General features: G+C 42.3%; 1 non-coding gene across 1 annotated transcript; it reads right to left on the bottom strand.

Annotated features, from left to right (window-relative positions):
• Nucleotides 1-5,366: 5,366 nt before the first annotated feature.
• Nucleotides 5,367-5,440, bottom strand: TRNAT-AGU (transfer RNA threonine (anticodon AGU)). The gene has a single exon. It is a non-coding gene; the product is annotated as a tRNA-Thr (tRNA).
• Nucleotides 5,441-6,013: the final 573 nt, after the last annotated feature.

The raw sequence follows: 6,013 nt of genomic DNA, 5'->3' as shown, positions 1-6,013 counted from the left end.
ACTTCTGGGTTTTAAAAGTCATTTGGCTCAACCAGAACTCTATAAAGCAGTTTAGCCTCCTATAGAAAAAATGAATATTCTCCTTAGAACACATTTTTCAGTGAAGCAGCTGCTGTTAGACAACAAGACAAAACATATAGGCAGGCAGATTCCTTGTTTCACTCTTTCCCATCTCAATAAATTTGCCAACATTAGGATAAATCATGAGAAGCTGATAGAACACAAAATTCTCCTCCAATTGCATGCACGAAAAGATCTTTTATTTATTCTTCCCAAGTTAATTTGTAAGGCTTTCATAAAAGATTGGAATGATGGTCTTTTCTATTCCGGACAGAAAATGTTTTATTAGACTAATTCAAGGCAAGACTTCACTTTCAACTTGTAACAGATGAAAATGTCACATGAAAACATGAAAACATTAAAAATATTCTGGCCAGAGCACTGGTGTGCCTGTTTCAGGCTGCACTCACCTGACTGAGTTCTTTTGGCATGTTCTTTGAGTGTCTTGCATTTAAACCATGCGAGAGCAAGTCACAGGCAGGCACCTGTAAATAACCACTAAATACATAAAGGTAACATTTGATTGTAAAAACTCTGCTTTTCTAGGCTGAAAATTTTTTTGCTGAGCTTGAGACTGTGCTGGATGACTGACATGAGGCTTTGGTAACAAATCATGTGTGAACAATTCAGAACCTCTTGACTTCTTCATGAATTTGTATCTTGTGTGTTTTGTCCTTGCCCACACAAGCTAGAAAATGAAGTAAAACATGCACAGTGATTAAGAAAACACAGAGCAATTTAGGAACCATTCAAGAAAATCATGGTTAAATTATCTATGTGTTATATCCAGAGACAACCCAAACAATTGCTGCTGAAGAACTTATACCACTGACTTTATTATAAATTTTCAAAGGCAGGTGGGTTTGCTCTTCCTGCTCAAATAATTTAACAGGATTCTTGCTATTGGCAATTCAATTATTATTTGGTTCCACCTTAATATGATTTCAGAGATTCATTATAGGTCTAAAACTGTAGAACAGTGTGTGCTTTGTGGATAAAAAGATAACAATTCTAGGGATTTGTGTCTATCATATAGATTGGTCAGGATAATATGTGAGCTCTTGTAAAATCCTTTTACAAAAGGATTTATCATATTTAACCTGAAAGGATTCCCTGTCTTTACCAGGTGTTAATTTCAAAGAATTAGAAATCAGTTAGGTGGTAGGAGAGCTCTGAGATCAGTGTGTCAAACTTTGGACCAAACACCACCTTGTCAACCAGACCAGAGCACAGCTGGGCTCAGGTTCAGCCACTGGCAATCACCTTCCCAGCCACCCTTCCCCAGCTGGGACTGCAGGGGGTTGGTGTGGCCAGAGGGTACAGCCTGGCACTTGGTCCTGTGGAACCTCCTGCCAGGGTCTCAGCCTGTCCAACCCTCTGCAGCATTCCTGCCCTGCAGCAGATCCACCCTCTGACCCAGCTTGGTGTCACCTTGATTCCCTCAGCCAGGTCATCAATAAGGATATTGAACAGCACTGCCCCCAGCAGTGAGCCCTGGAGGGCTCCAGGACTGACCAGCTGCCAACTGGATTCAGCTCCATTCACCATTGTCTTGGGCTACAGTACAGGATGTACCAGAAATGTGAATTCTGTCACCATCTGTTGAAGCTGGGTGGGGCAGTGACCCTGATCTCCTGGTACATATTATCTGCTAATGGGCCATCTATAAAGCAGCTGGGCAATCATCTTTATCTTTTCCACAGCCCATCCTCCCTCCAGGAAGATATCATCTGCTGCTGGGCCATTCAGTCCCAGTGCATGACTGATAAAATTCCATCATCCCACTGGGAGATGCTCCAGCCAGGGGAGCAGCCAAACCTTTCCTACCTAGATAAAATCTGAGATTTGGAACACCAAGGCAACCTTCTTTCCACTGGATTCCAGAGGAAAGCCAGACCTTTCCACATCATCCCTGGAGCTTCAGAGGAAACTGCACCTTCTCCAGGAGCACTGCTCCAGCTGAACCACATCTGCCCCTGCAGGAGGATGCAGCCACCATTGAATGGGACTGTGCCAACACCCTGACTGACTGACGGGTGTCAGCTTGGATTCTGACTCTGTCAGTGTTTTGGGATTGTTCTTTGTAATACTGCATTTCTATTTTAATTTTCCTAGCAAAGAACTGTTATTCCTAATTCCCATATCTTTGCCTGAGAGCCCTTTAATTCCAAAATTATGATAATAATTTGGAGGGAGGGATTTACATTCTCCATTTCAAAGAGAAGTTTCTGCCTTTCTTGGCAGACACCTGTCCTTCAAACCAGGACAAGCACCACTCCCTTGGCCAGGCCACCAGCCAGTTTTTAACCAAGTGAAGATGAACCTGTCCAAGCCATGAGCTGCAGGTTCTCCAGAGAATGCTGAGAGACAGTGTCAAAGGCTTTGCTGGAGTCCAGGTAGACACATCCACAGCTTTCCTCTCATCTATTTGGCAGATCCCTGGTCATAAAAGAAGATCAGAGTGAGCCAGGGCTGATAGATAATGGAGAGCATTTTAAGCTTCCATTTGAAGGAGGCAGTCATAATGGGAACATGTCATAAGAAACTGGTATTCATCCTATTTTCTTACAGGCTGTGGCCATTTGGTTTAAATGTTGCAATTGGAAAGATTTTAAAGTGCTTCTAAAATACTCATCACAATTTACATATTACACTTAACCCTTCTCAGGCAATATCAGTCATATATTGATATCATAATCACACACCTTCATGTAAAATGTTGCAATATTTTGAGAGATTAAAGTAGGAGAAGTATCTAGTCAGAAAAATCCTGGCCTGTAAAAACTTGTATTACAGATATTTCTGTGGATAAACATAAAATAATCTGAACAGTTAATAAGCACCTTCAACAAGAAGGCTAAAACAATCCTACTTGCTAAATTTTCTTCTATTTAATAATATCAAAAGTTTTATTTGCAAAATAAATTATTTTATTATTTTATTTTATTGATTTTCCGTCTCATCTGTGAGATGAAGTCAGCCAGGCCCCTTTTCTCAGAATCAGTCTAAATGCATCTGTGAATGCTGCCAGCATTATGGAAAAGGCTTCATCCCAGCACGACCTGAGCTCACTGAGGAGAAAAATAAAAACATGACTGTAATAACATTGATTCATCTGAAAGCTCAGAGTGCTTCATGCTGCATTCATTAACTCTCCCAGCAGCTCTGTGAGAGCAGGAGGTGTTGTTGTAATTTTGCAGATGGCAGAAGAGGTGAAAAGTTAAGAGCAGTGTGTGCAGAGCCAAAGAGCAGCTGAGGGGCAAGGACAGGTCTGGTGGCTGCTCTGAGCAGCTGCTCTTGCTCATTGGAAATTGCACAGATCACAGCTGAGTTTGTATGGATTTTCAAATACAACCTTGTAAATAACAGTTCATAAGGGCCAGGGGCCTATAAGCACCACATGCTGTATTTTAGAGCAGTTGATTATATAATTATATACAGAATACTAGTGCTTTGCTTCACTGGATATTGATGTGATGACAAAGCATTTCAGTGAGGAGTGGGAGAAGGAAGCTTATTCAGCTCACATTAAAAATAAAAAAGCAAATATTTATGCAATGACAGCTGTTACTGCCTGCTACCTGGCAGACCACATAGAAGCTTTAATGCAATTTTAACAATATTCACATATTTGTTTCTACAATCCTGCTTCTGGTCTATTACCACATATAAATGCAAAACAAAACAAAACAAAACCCCCATACACACTCAACATATACATTTACCTTAAGAGTTAGTGATTTGTTTATTAGTTTTAAACTATTTTAAAAAACTTTGTAGAAAGTCAAATGAGAAGCAATAAGAATCTTTTGGGCATGATTTGTATTTTGATGTTTTAACAGAGGTTTTATTTAATCATATGCATTAAAGCATTTTACACAACCCCATTGGTGAGTATTTTCCTTGGGATGCTCCCTCTACTCTCATCTCAGGAACTAAATATTACCTGTAACAGAAGGAGGACACCTGAAGCCTTAATCCTGGGGAAAAAGAAGAAACTGGTTTACTTATAATTATGACATATCAAATACTATCTAGCCAGCATTTTTACAGTATGTGCTACTCAAAGAAAGATTCCTGCAGGTAAATGTTATAACCAAAATGTTCATCCTAGACATTAAGCCTTATACATTACATTTGAGGCTACCAACAATTGTGATTTGGGTGCTGATCTGAGTCCTGAAAACCTGTGTGAAAGGATTCCTGAAAACCCAAATGTGGCTGTGACTCCATTTACTCCCATCACTGTTGTGTGAGCACAAGAAAATGTCTGAGGATATGTTTGCTGGGCTGGAACTTGTATTAATGACTTTTAAGCCTTTTATCTTTAGGTTTAGGGATTCTGCCGTTCTTTAGAGTAACACAAATTTGGAATATTTTCTCTGAACCTAATTCCCGAGCCTAACAGAGCAAGGTTTGGCTTTTGATTTTTCAGGATTTCCAGGAAAACCCTTTGTCCCTCTGCTGTGTCACTAATGAGTGGTAGTACAAAGTGCTAATTGCAACTTTCACTTGGAAAAGCCAGACTAAATGTGACAGCAGCAGGTAAGAGGGGAAAGGCAGGTCTCAGTGCTGATGGACAGCAAAAACCCCACAGCAAACACTGAGTCAGCAGGCACTCCAGCTAGAAGAGGGAGAAAATCAGGCAGTAATAGCTTTGTTTGCCCTAGGGGCTATTGGAGATGTAGCAATAAGAAGAAAAAGAATAGTGAGAGGCATTTTCCTGACTCTGTGTAAATAAACACTCCTGGAAAAATTGTTATAAATACATATTATGGTATTGGCTTTTGGCAAATATTAGGGTGAATACTGTGTGTGTGGCGTTGAAATGGTTTTTAAGATATTTTCTATAGGAGTAACATAGGCTGATAAAGTGTGTTTGTAGTGAGTGAACTGCCTGCTTGGTTGGACAACACCCAGTGAAGACACCTGGTGCTGATACACCAGTTACCAGCATGACTGACTGTAGAAACTGAAGACCACAGCCCAAATTAAGACTGATAAGAAAAATAAATCAGCAAGAAACATGCATGCTCTAAAAAGGCAGACTTAAGGCGTGGCCATGTAAAACAGTTCCTGGAGTATGGAGAATAGTTTATAGATGAGTTTGAAAATGCAACGGGCTGATGAATGGGGTGTTTCCAAAGCAGCTTGGCTGAGTGCCAAACACCCAGCTGTTATAACTTCTGCTTTATTGTTTGTCTCATATCAAAACTTTCCGAATCTCCCAGGAAAGCGAACCTGCTTTTCCGCGCCATAAAGCAAAGCGGAGCCGCGCCGGGCGCAAAAAGCCGCCGCGCTGGCGCAGGCACCGCTGGGATTCGAACCCAGGATCTCCTGTTTACTAGACAGGCGCTTTAACCAACTAAGCCACGGCGCCGTGCGCTGACTGCGGCTGCAGAGCGGCTTTCATGGAGCTGCCAGCGCGGCCCGGGCGCGCTGCCAGACCCCGCTGAGCCCGGCCCTGCCCCTGCGCGACCGCGAACCGCACACGCGGTTTGGTTTTGGTACAGCACACGTAGAGAGCGCGGAAAATGCATCCGTGCCGCCTTTCGGACATTTATAGGCGGAACTGCTCAGCCCTGCCTCATACCGCAGCGCCTCCGCCGCCCGCGGTTCACGGCGCGGGATACAAAGGGGAGACGGGCTCAATAAATCGTCTGTAATGATGAAAAATTAAAGCACGATATACACATGGCCATGTGCATCGTGATCTGTGCACACACCCCGGCACGGTGTGGAACCCAACGCGTGTGTTCGTGCACGCTAAATAACCAGGTTGTTATAATAATTCGGGTTGTTCTTATGGAGGGCAGGCACAGAAGTGGTGCTGCTCCCAGTGTGAAAAATGGGATAACATTACAGAATGTTTTAAAGGAAGTTTAATAGGGAATAAAATTAGAGACAAAAGTCCAGCACCGGGGTGCTCCTGGAAAACAGCCAAAGAACATGC

This window comes from Oenanthe melanoleuca, chromosome 11 (genome assembly GCF_029582105.1).
Source record: "Oenanthe melanoleuca isolate GR-GAL-2019-014 chromosome 11, OMel1.0, whole genome shotgun sequence".
NCBI classification, from domain to species: Eukaryota; Metazoa; Chordata; class Aves; order Passeriformes; family Muscicapidae; genus Oenanthe; species Oenanthe melanoleuca.
The sequence above is the reverse complement of the archived record's forward strand: the minus strand, read 5'-3'. Positions and strand labels throughout refer to the sequence as shown.